This window comes from Oryctolagus cuniculus, chromosome 4 (assembly GCF_964237555.1).
Source record: "Oryctolagus cuniculus chromosome 4, mOryCun1.1, whole genome shotgun sequence".
Classification (NCBI taxonomy): domain Eukaryota; kingdom Metazoa; phylum Chordata; class Mammalia; order Lagomorpha; family Leporidae; genus Oryctolagus; species Oryctolagus cuniculus.
This window is the reverse complement of record NC_091435.1, coordinates 20,985,923-21,000,051: the sequence shown is the minus strand read 5'-3', so window position 1 is coordinate 21,000,051 and position 14,129 is coordinate 20,985,923.

Genomic DNA, 14,129 nt, shown 5'->3' with positions numbered 1-14,129 from the left:
GTCCCCTGCAGGCAGAGCAGAGCATGCGCTGCAGGGCACCGAACACAGGCACGCATCAGCGCCTAAAAACCTCCTCACAACAGGGCGAAGAGAGGACCCGGATTCGGTTTGCCTGATTGATAGGACTTGTAAGAGCCTGTGGCAACTCTAGCAAGTAGAGCAGAGTGTGTGCCGCGGGACACCGAAGACAGGCGCGTATCAACGCCAAAAATAAAAAGAAAGGGGGATCTGTGGGGAGCAATCCGGACTAGACTGAGTTACTCGAATTAAGACTTATTCTATGCATCTGCTCACCCACAATATGGCGCTGGGAGAGGAGAAAACAGCTTCTACGCAGCTGCCTCCAGTTCAGCCAATAAACTGTAGGACTTGCTCCTGATTGGAGAGCAGCGTACTCGGTGTGTGGGCAGCCGAGTTAGGAATGGCGGAGGAGGACTATAAAGGAGGAGAGAGACGGCATGCACGAGGAACATCTATGGGGAACATCTAAGGGAACCCGTGCCGCTCCCCTGCGGAAGTGGGGAATGCGGCCAGGGGGAACTGCCCTTTCACGGAGGTGGAAGGGATAGTAGCCAACCCGGGAAGAACCAGCAGCAAACCCGGGGAAGGCCGAGCAGACGAAAGAACAGCGCAGGGTCCTGTGTTGCTCCTCCACGAAGAGGGGGAGCGACAATGTACAGCCTTTCTGGTGGATTTCTGAGGCCCACTTATAAGCAGGAAATGAAATAATTTCCGGTTGTTATGTCATTGAAAGAGTTGTAATTCCAATTAGGGTCCTGTTCTGGAACTGCATCTGAAACCATGGGATGAGCAGGGTTAATTTGATGAGTCTCAATAGCATGGAGACAGGTCTGTCCCCAACTCTCCCTTCACGCCTCTGAAAGAAGGGTTTGAAGAGGATCATAAAGACATGAAAAGTTAGATCACAGGACTGGGTTAGATATGGAAACTCTTTAAGGTAGAACACTGAGTTAGAGGTGACAGAACTCAGCTTCTGTTCAATTTGTGAGAGATCAGCAAGTGAGAAAGTAACGTGGACCATGACTATGCCCACCAATCCTGCCACTTCTCAAAGGGGCAACATGGAGGCAGGCTCCCTAGCTGTTGTAAGAGAATAAGTGACTGGGGACAGGAGGGTGAGGATTGAGGGTTTGAAGTAGTGTGGGAGGGCGGAAGCAGCATGCTGGCTCAGCAGAACAGGGGAGGGTGAAATATGAAGTGAGGACTGGGTTTGAGATAAGGTAGGTAGAGCAGGGGAGTAAAAACGGACAAGGGCTGGTTTTGTGATAAGGACTAGCAGGAGACAGGGGGAGTAGAAAGAGATGCCTCCTCCTGGAATTCCTGGGCAGGAGGGGAAGGTGCCAACAATACAGTGAGAGCCAGAGTTGACAGTGGGCTTTTGGGTTGTTGAGTGGGAGGAGACTGTGCCAGGGACTGAGCAGAAAGGGGATGAGCCAGTGCAGTAAGGAGGGGCTCTTCCACAGCATCAAATGTAGAACAAAGAGTTTGGGCTCTGGCTCTGGGTCCTTTATGGGAGTCTTAGCAGCCAAGAGGACCTGTGCCAGGGAACACGAGGTGCAGAGAGAAGGTTTAGACGGGAGATAGGTGAAAGCTTGAACAGAGGGAATCTCCTTCCACTTTCCCGAATGCTCACAGAAGTGATAGAGCTCCTGAATAATGCTGGGGTCAAGCATACCATGAAGCGGCCATTTAAACTGGTTGTTGAGGTCATACATGGCCACATCTGATTACAAAGAAAGATGAAGGCATAGCATTTGAGATTTGGGGCCAATTGGAGAGGAACAAGATTATTTAGGAGACAACTGTCGGACAGAATTTAGGATGGGATGAGGAAGCTTCCACAGTGACCTGAGAGGTTGGACTGATGGATAGTAGGTGTCCTGAGCTCATGGCAGTCCGACGAAAAGAGTATGGGAACAGAGGATGGGCATTGTCACTCACACCCACTGAAGCCTGAGGTATTAAGCCTGTGTCAGGAATGCAGAGGGTGGAATTATTACCCTGCCCACTGTTGCCCAAGGCATAAAGCCCAAGGAGAGGCATAAAGCCCATGGAAGTTGTCGTGCCTGGTACCAGGACTTTGAGATGAAGCAGAGCAGAACCTTAACCCAAAGTAGAAGTGGCAGTGAGAAAATTCCCAGTTCCCCATCTTACCTCAGGGTTTTGGAGGGCTGGTGTGTGGATGGAAATCACAGAACACTCAGTAGTGAAGAAAGAGTCCTAAGGTAGTTTGTGCTTGGCAGAAATCTGGGATCCCAAAGCAGCTCACATACCCAAAGGAAGAGCAGGGTCAGTGACAGAGCCTGGATCCATGTCACAGCATCAGTGAAATGCCACCACAAAACACCACAAACCCCAGAGTAAGAGAAAAGATTTATGTCCATAGCTGTGGCTGCCTCTCCATGCATGAGAGAGAAGCAGCCTGTACTACAAGGATAAGTCTTTTTGTAGATTAGCAGAGATAAGGAAGTAAGTGCAGCAAATTATGTGTGGGGTGAAGACAACAAGTATTGTTGGGCCATTTGGTCACATGACTTCTGGTAAACCAGGCTGGGCTTAGGAAACTGAAACTTATTATACAAGATAGCAATTGGGCCAGAACCTAAGGTGGTGCCCAAGGCTTAAGATAGCACCTCAGATAACATGGTGCCAATTTTACTAACAGGTAGTGCTACAGGTGATTTAACCAATCTACTAGGCAAAACACCTGTTCCCAGAGTTAGATTCAATAAGATACTAATTTAGTTTGATCGAGGTCATAAGGGTATACTCCTGACCAATATGACTCAGCATATCAGAGGGACACCAATGGTGCTTGCCTCAGAAAAAAGGTCACATGCAGACAAAAGAGGCAGAGCACTCAGGAGAAACCAACCCTGATGACCCTTTGTTGTTGGACTTCCAGACTCCAGTACTAAAAGAAAACACATTTGTATTTTTGGAGCAATTCAGGCTGTTGTATTGTTATGGCAACCTCAGAAGACAAATATATCAGCCCTAGAAAACAAATACAGGGAGTAAATCTTCAATAAATATTCTGAATGCAGGTGCAGATAGCCCAAGAACAGTCTCTAGGGAAAACTTGTTCCTTAAATTTAGGCTTCAGTTTGTGTCTCTTAATGCCCAATGGCATGGTCTATGTCTAGCCCTGGCTGAGATGCCTAAAATGAAGAAGCCATGCTCATTTACCCAATATTCTCTTCTTCTGCCCCCTCATCTGCCTCTTCGCCACATGTCCTCTTCAGTAAACACATTCAGATCTTCTAAAAATTTCTCTCTCTAAGTTAAAATTTCAAAAGCTTATCCTCTATCAAGCCCCTGCCAATTGGCTCACTCTGCTCAACAATAGTAAAAAAAAGAAGATAAATTTCCTTCCATTGTTTTTCTCATCTATGATGGAAATAAGCAGCCTCTCTCTTCCTCAAATGAAAATAAAATTAAATCTATCCACCATCAACATTTTTGGTGTGGGAATGCTAATGAAAAAAATTTAAAAAAAACAAACAGCAGTGAAAAGCCATATCAGTTTGAATAGCTTGAATTCTGTTCTTGTAAAATTGAGTAATAAAAATTACCACTTAATTACTGCAAGAGGGGAAATGCGCTAGAGTAACCCAAGATCTTTTTTCCAGATGGATTACTTTCTTCAGTAGTTTAGTATATTCCATTTTTATGAAAGCCTGAAAATGCAGTTAAGGCTTCAATTTAAGCTTTAACTAATAAATTTTATGCATGTTTTATTGGTGACTTCTCTGTCTCGTCACATGGTAGAGTAATTGAACAGACTCCCACTGGCACCAATCCCATTCACAAAGACTTTGCACCCATTACTTAATCCCCTCCCCAAGGGCCTATCTCTTAAGATCATCACATAGGGCTTGGAGTTCAACATTCAAAGTCTGATGGACAAAAGTTTTCAGACCATCACATTCAACTCCAAATGACCTATAATTTACATAGATACATATTTTAGTATTGACATATGTTTCTATGTTTGAAAAATACTTGGATATTTGAGGTTATATATGATGCATTTTTGTCTATTAAAAATTAAAGGATATCATTCTATTTTTTTTTTACAAGCAGAGTGGACAGAGAGAGAGAGAGAGAGAGACAGAGAGAAAGGTCTTCCTTTGCCGTTGGTTCACCCTCCAATGGCCACCGCGGCCGGTGCACTGCAGCCGGCGCACTGCGCCTATCCGAAGGCCAGAGCCAGGTACTTCTCCTGGTCTCCCATGGGGTGCAGGGCCCAAGCACTTGGGCCATCCTCCACTGCACTCCCTGGCCACAGCAGAGAGCTGGCCTGGAAGAGGGGCAACCGGGACAGAATCCGGCGCCCCGACCAGGACTAGTACCCGGTGTGCCAGCGCCGCAAGGGGAGGATTAGCCTAGTGAGCCGCGGCGCCGGCCACATTCTAATTTAATACCTTTTTATTTAGAAGTGATTTTCAGGAATGCATTCATGCTATTACAAAGAACTACTGGTATTTTTAGTGATAAAAAGTTTTACTTTCAAAATGTCCTACAAATTTGACAGAAAAATTGAAAACAATCCTTGTTAAGTAGTGGAATCCACAGCAGCAGTATCAATATAAATGTGCTATTGCTTTTTCTCTGAATTTCTATAGATGGGTAGAACTGGAGCATCATTTGCATTTTACTGAGGTGGAACCATGCATCTGAATACTGTAAAGTTCCGTAAAAAGTTACCTGTACCTAATCTGAAAGCTGTCGTATATTGTACTAAGATCTTAATAAAGCAATCCTGGAAGCTTGGTGTTAGAATTCTTGATGGTACAGAATAATACCTAAAAACACCTCCCACTCTGAAAAATGTAGTTCACTGTTCTTTGTGATTTTAGTGATATATATATATATATACATACAAACACAAATATATCAATTTTAGCCTTTCGCATAACATGTCAAGGAAACTGATTACATAGACATTGAGTAGTATAAGAATCCACACTATATTATGTTTTTCAAGAAACAAGCAGTGTAATATGAGTTTGTCTAAAATATTTTCGTTTACAAAAATTTAACTACTTTATGCCTCTAGCTTTGTCAGTTTCATAAATAGAAAAGCCTCAAATGGTACATATTCATCTTTGTTATTTATTGCTAACCATCACTATAAAAGTGATGGTTATTTACAATAAATTCTTATTTAAAAAAGATATTTGATGCCTTTTTGTAGTATGAGATATTATTGCTGAAATAATAATCTATAAATGCTCCTCAGAAATGTTTTAATATTATAAATCTTTGAAAATGCCAGCACAGATTTCCATACCCACAAGTTAAGTTCTCTACTGAGTCATTAAAATGAACCAAGTGACATCCAATATTTTTGATTTTTTGTACATCATTAAAATATTTTTATATAAATACATATATCATATATACTATACATTACATGCAGCAATAACCAGGATATTTATTAGAAAAAATTCTTACAGATCAGTTCAATTATTTAGCTATGAGTGTAGAAATGAATTAAAGAAAAATATAGTTTCTAATGATATTTAAATTGTACTTTCAATACAAAGTAACCAAAAACTGAATAATAATCAGTTTTATTGTATCTAGGATAAATATTTTCTTAAACAGGATTTAACTTTTTGTTAACATTTTCTTTCTAAACTAGAAAAACAAGGGAACAATATTCCGGTGATCATGGTTAATGTTTTAAAGTATGCCTTGTGTGAGGATAAGCGTGGTGAAGTGGTCTACTTTAAAGGTCATTACCTTGATCTCACTCCACCTGGATGTTCTCAGATCTTGTTTGTCTAATCATAAGATTTATTTCATGCTGCTTGATTCAAAATCTCTATGATGACAAATATCTGGTCTGTAGGTGGACTGTATCACACTCACCTAATATATATGTGTTGGTTCACTCAGGTTCACTATACAAATATTAAAATAGAAAGACAAAATACAAATTTGTCAAAGAAAATGGGAAAAATACATCAGTGTATGCCTAAGTGGTTACATTGATTGAGCATTAAATTTATTTTTTGGCATCCTAGCAAGATAAAAATGGAAACATGATAGATTATCCAATTGTCATGATCTGATAAAAAACAATATATCAATCCTTCAAGTGAGATCATTTTTTCCTGGTACTAAGTCATTCAACCAATGCATCAATTTAATGGACAATATATTATTAAGTAGAATCCTTGAGTCATATCGTGATGGCTTACTGAGGAGATCTATCAATATGGAACTGAGGTCACATCAAAGTGGGTTTTGTTGCTAATAACTTACTCCATCATGAGGCAGAAATACAGTGCTTTGGTTTAAGAAAACTCATTTTGCAAGTGCTTATTTAAATAAACTGAATACACTCAGAGATAACATTGGAGACTTAGTGTGTAGATTTGCTTTCTTCAAGCATTCAATCAAATGTATTTACAACACTTACATTTCTATATATTTTTTCTTTTTGTAAAATATACAATCTGTAATCATTTGTATTTATTTATTTTCACTTTGCTTGGAAGGCACATAGACAGAGAAATACAGATTTTTCTCTGTGCTGATTTACTCCCCAAATATCCACAAAAGCCAGCGTTGGACCAGGCCAAAGCCAAGAGCCCATAACTCAATCCAGTTCTCCCACGTGGGAATTACAGACCCCACCATTCAAGCCATCAGCTGAAGGATCCCAGTTATGTGCATTAGCAGGAAGCTAGAATCAGAATCAGGGTTGAGACTTGAACCACACACTTCATTATGACATGCAGGCATCACAAGAAATTTGTTAACCACTGCATTAAACACGTGCCCCTGAAGTGGATCTATCTCTGCCCAAACCAGTTTCAGTACTACACTCAAAGAAGTACATTAACACAGTGGAAATTTTATAGTATCTTTCCTTCTGGCAAGAAATGTGTGGACACCTTTGGATAGTTAATGCTGCAATTTATGTGACTTGGTCGTCTCTGGATGTTAACAAAACACCATAAACTGAGTAGTTTTTAAAAAATGGACATCCATTTATCACAGTTTGTAATTTGGCAATGTCAAAGATCAAGGCACTAGTAGATTGATTCAGTGTCTGATAAGAACCCACTTTTTTATAGACAGAATCTTCTCACCATGCCCTCACATGGCAAAAGGGACAGGGATCTCTTGGACCTCTTCTATAGTGGTACCAATGACATTCATGAGAACTCAATCAACATCACCCAATCACCTCCCACAGGCTTACCTCCTGATAGCATTACATTGGGTGTTATAATCTCAATATGTAAATATAGGGGAAACAGAAATATTCAATCCATAGAAGAATGATTTCACTTCTTTTAATTTTGTTTTCATGTAGAAAAGATGCACAAGAAAATGACAATTTCACATTGCAAATGCATCATTTCCTATTGACTCCACATAACATTTCTCCTCCTGCACAATTCAAAGATAGGTAGGATCTATCAGAATGAACATTTCTAAACTCAAACTGAAGTTCCATCAGTATTTTCCATTGCTCAGGTGCACAGCTGGATATATCTATCAATTATCTGTCTCAAGAATTACTTGCTGTAAACATGTTGTTTTGGTATATCAGCATCAGTCATCCTTAATCCCTCTAAGATAACATTCAAAAGAATGAAATGAAAGGGAAACTCTAATCCCTCTTCCTTTCATATCACTCATTTTGCAAGTAGGGAGATCAGCTTTGATAGTGGATTACTGAATACAGCATGTTCTCATTGGAATATCACAGATTGGATTTAGCACAAAATATGCTTTTCTTATCTATAAAGAGTACCAGCTGAAACCATATTTTTCATGGATGTCCTGCCACAGTTTGGTGAGTCTTCTTATCATGCATCCATTTTATTATAATTTCCTTTTAAAACAACTTCCAAGAACTTACATCTGTCACTTGGAGCAAAGCATAGTGAAGGTTCACTACCATTCTGGGCAACTGGACTCGGTTGCATGGCTGCATTTCCTGACTTAGATGCCAACGAAATATCTTAAAGTGGTTTTAAGCCTATTGGTCTCAGCATACCTAGGGGTACTGCTATCAGAAATCTTTTGAGAGCTTATCTTAAGCTTCAAGTTAGCAGCTTGAAGAAATGTATCTGTAGGAGGTAGTGACCCTTTTCTCTACAGTCAGATTTTAAAAACATTTTACCATTATAGCTTGATTTAAGTCAAATTGCATTGGCTAGAATTACCTTTTTTTAAATTGCATGTATTTTTGTGATTCAAAAAAATTGCCACTCAAAAAATTACTTATGCCTATATAAAAAACTCTAACAAGTATTATAATTTTAATATAATCACTCTTATCCTTTAGTTATCTTCCGTCAAAGTATCAGTTGTACTTCACAACAGACACTAGATTTCATTATCCTTCATGTCAGCTGTTGCTTACCTCAGATCTCTCAATACTTGATACATTAATTAATGCACCACCTGTGAGAGTTGTAAAAGCCCTGCATTTTTATGCTAGGGTCATTTGTGCTCATCTAACATCAGTTATGAAATTCTAATTTTAAACTAGCAGGTTTTTCAGCTCTTCAATCTGTTTGTTCCTTCTCTGACCAGTCATGGTGCCAACTGTAGCAGGTTGAGTTCTCCAGGAAGCGGAATCAGAGAAGATAACAATTGCACCAGGGAAAAGGCATTGATTTATAAACTATATTAAGCCACATAAAGCATAATTAGAAAAACTATGAGGGTATGAACAAGAAATAATATGTCTCAAATATGAAATTCTCTTCACAAAAAAAATTAGCTCCTTCACATATAAAAAAAATCACTGTTGATCAATCACAGCTGAATATATTAAACTTCATACAAAAATGGAAAACTCCTTCTTTACAAAACTTCTAATAGTATTAAAAGGATGAAGGAAGAAAAGAGTATAGATGTATAGATTTTTGTTCCTGGGCTCAATTGGTTTAATTGAGCCTTTCAAAGCAGGAAAAGTGGTTGGAGTTCATTAAATGGTTTATATTATAATGTTCTAAGATTGGTGAGATTGATGGACACAGCAAGGCCAAGCTATTTTTTTGAAAATGATTTATTACTTATTTTGAAAGTCAGAATTACAGAGACAGAGGGAGAGAGAGAGAGTCTTCCACCTGTTTATTCACACCCCAGACAGCTACAATGGTCAGTGTTAGCCCACACTGAAGCCAGGAGTGATGAGCTTCTTCCAGATCTTTCACATGGATGGCAGGGGATCAATTACTTGGGCCATCACCCACTGCTTTCTCAGACCATTAAGTAAGGAATTGGATTGGAAACCGAGCAGCTGGTACACAAACCAGTTTCCCTACAGGATGCCCATGTTGCAGGCAGCAACCTTACCTGCTATGGCACAATGCTAGCCACAAGGCCAAGATTTTGAATCCAACTTCTCTAGCTGGCTATTGTTTTAAGAACAAGCTCTTTATCCAGGATAATATTGTTGGTCCCATTGGATGAACAAATTCAGCTAAGTTGATCTTCGAAGATTTCCTGAATCAGTTATTTTGGCCAGTAAATACTCTTAGCTTCTTGAATGAGAATTTTCTGAACCAACAGTTAAATTTAATCAACGCAAATTGCAGCTATTTCTGATAACTTTTCCAAGTGAAGTTATAAAACATTATTGTACCATCTTTTATGGTCATTCTGTAAATGCAGAATGGATATTAATCTGAAATTTGGGTTGTGTAATGAAATCAACTCTCTCTCTCTCTCTCTGTATGTGTGTGTGTATGTGTGTGTATACCTATGCACATGCTTCTGTGTATCTCTATGCCTCTCAAATTTTTTTTCAAAAATTAATAAAATATAAAGGGAACAAATTTTATTCATTTAATATATATGTCTATGTACATATGTGTATGTACATATGTATATACATAAATATATGGTGTTAAGAGCATAATGGTAGTTCCTATTCTATCCTTCCTTCCTTATTTTAATCCTCCCTTCTCCTACCTTTCTTCTTTGTCATTAAATTTTCACAGTGAGATACTTTCAATTTACTTTATAATCACAAGCATAACCCTCCACTAAATACAGAATTCAGCAAATAATAAGTAGAAAAACCACTGTTCCTCAAAGGTGTAGACAAAGACTATCAACATTAATTAAATCTCAAAATGTCAATTTTGTTCATATATATTACATTTTTTGTGCTCTATGTCAGTTACCACAGATCAGGGAAAACATATGATATTTGTCTGTTTGGGACTGGATTATTTCAGTAAGCATAATGGTCTCCAGTTGCATACATTTTGTTGGGAAAGACAGGATTTCATTCCTTTTACAGCTGAATAGTATTTCATTGTGTATATATATATAATAACTAAACCCTAGTATAAGACTATAATTGGGTTTAGGGTTTTAGTTCTCTTGCTTGTTGTGCTGTTTGCTGTCTAAGAAGTCACTTAGAAAATCCCCAGATTTATAACAAAGAGGGGCAGCAAAATGAAAAAAGAACTATCCCAACAACCTGTTTCATTACTATTTCATTTTACGATATTGCGCTTATTCAAAACATATCAAGAAATGATTTGAGGATGTGAAGGTGATGTAGCTGCGACATCTGATATCCCATTGATCACCAGAGTTGATTCAGCTGATCTGGCTGGCTAGGCACGTGTCCCCTTCCTCCCTCACCACTCCATGTGCATCCTTCCAGAAGCCACACACTCGGTCAAAGAGGATGACCTGCCCCGCTTGAGGAGGATCGGTTTTGATCCCCTGCTAGAACCTCCAAACAAGCTCTCAGGAAATGAGTTGATAGGAAAAGCAATATGCAGAATACAGATTTATATTGTTAAGAGATAGTATGGATCCATTAAAAAGCACAGACCTTAAGCAAGTCATAAAGAAAATGCACAATACACTGTAGTGTTAATGCACAATACTCCCTAGTGTTCTTATCTTGTTCTACAGAACTTTAGTGCATCAATCTATTTTGAGCCATCACCCCCTTGAACTGAAATGTTATGCAGAAGCTGTCTCCTTCCAGTGGTTATCTCTTTCTGGAAGATTTCCCCAAAATGAGGCCTCTGATTGAGACAGTCTCAGCATTTTGGAGATGGCTTATGCCTATTTAATTGACAGATGCACATCCAGGGATCAAAACCCTGAGATCCAATTCTGGCTGAGTGGTAGACATTGTTGAAAATGTTTTCCAAGGTATAAGTTGTGAAGAAGTTATTTCACAGGTTATCCTTAGACAAAGCTTCTGTCACCTTTTCACGATATGTCAGAGTATATCACAAAAGGCCTTTATGCAGTTTGACGACATCTGTCTGTGTTCCCTAGCCTCTGGGATTGCATAATATTTACAGTGTTAAGAGTTTCTCAAAATTGCTGAAGTTTGAAAATTCCATCTGTCTGTTATAATTTTTCTGAAGATTAAGAGTGACATAAGTATTGAGTTAAAAATAATAACTTAGAAAGCTCCTTAATAACTGTTCTGCTTTAGTGCTTGAAAAAAGAATTGAATTCATCAGGTAAGAAATAAGTTAAACAACTAACTTCTTTATTTATTTATTTATTTATTTATTTATTTATTGGTTCTTATAAACTTTGAAGTTTTTATCCATCTTGGCAACAGACACATAAAACCCAAAGGACATTCATAACCTGTTCCTGGAGCAATTACTTAAAATTCAATAGGAAGTGCTCCAATAAGCCTCCAGAGTTCAGCTCAGTTCCTCTCACATTTCACTGGCTTGCAGAAAAGTAGGCCATGAATTCCAGCCATTCTTGACTATGCTTTTAAAGTTTCTATAGAAATACTATTTTTCAAGATTAAATATTTTATTGAAATTCAGTATACATGCCAAGAAATGTACGTAAGTGTACAGATAAATGAGGTTTTTATCCTCTGAGCACACTCATAACCAACATCCAAATTAAGAACAAAAGATTGCAAGTACCCCAAAAGTCCTTGTTATTGCTCCCTCTCCATTTCTCTTTTTTATCATGGAAAAGAAAAGCATATTATCATTTACATAGTATGATTCAGAAAACAATAGTTACAATTAAATACCAAATGATATTATACCCACAAATTTTTATAATGTATCTATATTAACTTTCACAAATAGGAGAAAACATGTGATGCTGGCCTTTCTGAGTTGGATTATTTCATTTAGCATGATGATGTCCAGTTGCATCAACTTTGTCACTAACTTTAAGATTTCATTCTTTTTTATGGCTAATAGTATGGCATGTGCTTATGCCACATTATCTTTATCTAAGCATCAGCTGATAAACATCTAGATTGATTCCATATCTTTGACATTGTGATTTGAGCTGCTATAAAGATGGGAGTGCAAGTATCTCTTTCGTATGATGATTTCATTCCACTTACATATATTCCCAAAAATGGGATAGCTATTTCATAAGGTAGATCCATTTTTAATTTTCTGAGGAATCTCCACAATGTTTTCTATAATCATTATAAAGTTCACATTTCCACCAACAGTGTGTTAGGGCACCTTTTTCTCCACAGCCATATCTGCATTTGTTTTGTTTGTTTTGTTTTGTTTTGTTTTTTGAATAATAGCTATTCTAGCTAGTGTGAGATGAAATTTCATTGTGATATTTATTTGCATCTTCCTGATGGTTTGTGATATGGAGCAGTTTTGCATGTGTCTGGTAACCATTTTTATTTCATGCTCTGAAAAATGTCTGATAACATCCTTTACTCATTTCTCAGAGAATTGTACATCATTTGTTCCTATGGCGTGCTATTTGTGCTTTTATTTATTTTTCTTTTATTTAGATTTATTTATTTATTTGCAAGTCAGAGTTACACAGAGAGAGTAGAGGCAGAGAGAGAGAAAGAGAGAGAGAGAGAGGTCTTCCATCCAATGGCTCACTCCCCAATTGGCTGCAAAGGCTGGAACTGCACTGATCTGAAGCCAGGAGCTTCTTCTGGGTCTTCCATGCAGGTACAGGGGCCCAAGGACTTGGGCCATCTTTTACTGCTTTCCCAGGGCATAGCAGAGAGCTGGATTGGAAATGGAACAGCCGAGTCCCGAATGGGTGCCCATTTGGGATGCCGGTACTTCAAGCCAAGGCGTTAACCCACTGCGCCACAGCACCAGCCCCTATTTTTGCTTTTGATATCTGTGCTTCTGGGATCTTATCCCAGAAATATTTGCTAGGCCAACATCTTGGAGCACTTCCCCTAAGTGTTCCTGCAGTAATTTGATGGTTTCACACACTTCAGTTTAGATACTTACTTGATTTTTGCTTTGTTCTCATTTTCCTGTGTCCTTGTGAGGCATTGCTAAATCATTTACTGGATACCTTTCCAATTTTTTATGCAGCACTAATTGCTGTAAACTTTCATCTTCACACTTCTTTTGCTTTAGGCTATCAATTTCCCTATGTTTTTTTTTTTAACTTTTATTTAATGAATATAAATTTCTAAAGTACAGAATATGGATTACAATGGCTTCCCCCCCATAACGTCCCTCCCACCCGCTACTCTCCCCTTTCCCACTCCCTCTCCCCTTCCATTCATGTCAAGATTCATTTTCGATTCTCTTTATATACAGAAGATCAGTTTAGCATACATTAAGTAAAGATTTCAACAGTTTGCTCCCACACAGAAGCATAAAGTGAAAAATACTGTTTGAGTACTAGTTATAGCATTAAATCTCAATGTACAGCACACTAAGGACAAAGATTCTACATGAGGAGTAAGTGCACAGTGACTCCTGTTGTTGACTTAACAAATTGACACTCTTGTTTATGTTTTGTTTTCATTTTCATTTATGTCAATGAATTTTTCTATTTCTCTTTTGATTGCTTCTATGACACATTGTTCATTCAGGAGCATGTTGTTCAGTCTTCATGTGTTGGTATATTTTATCGAATTTATGTTTTGTTGTTTGCCAACTTCATTCCATTGTGGTCAGAAATGCTACATGGTATGATATAAATACTTTTGAATGTTTTGAGAATTATTTTATATCCCAGTATATGGTCTATCCTAGGAAATATTCCCTGTACTTATCAAAAGAAGATATATTTTATAGCTGTGAGTCAATTATGGTTCCTCATATATCACTTGTTCAAAATATGACAGTCCTAGCATGGTTGGCAGTGAGAGATTTGAC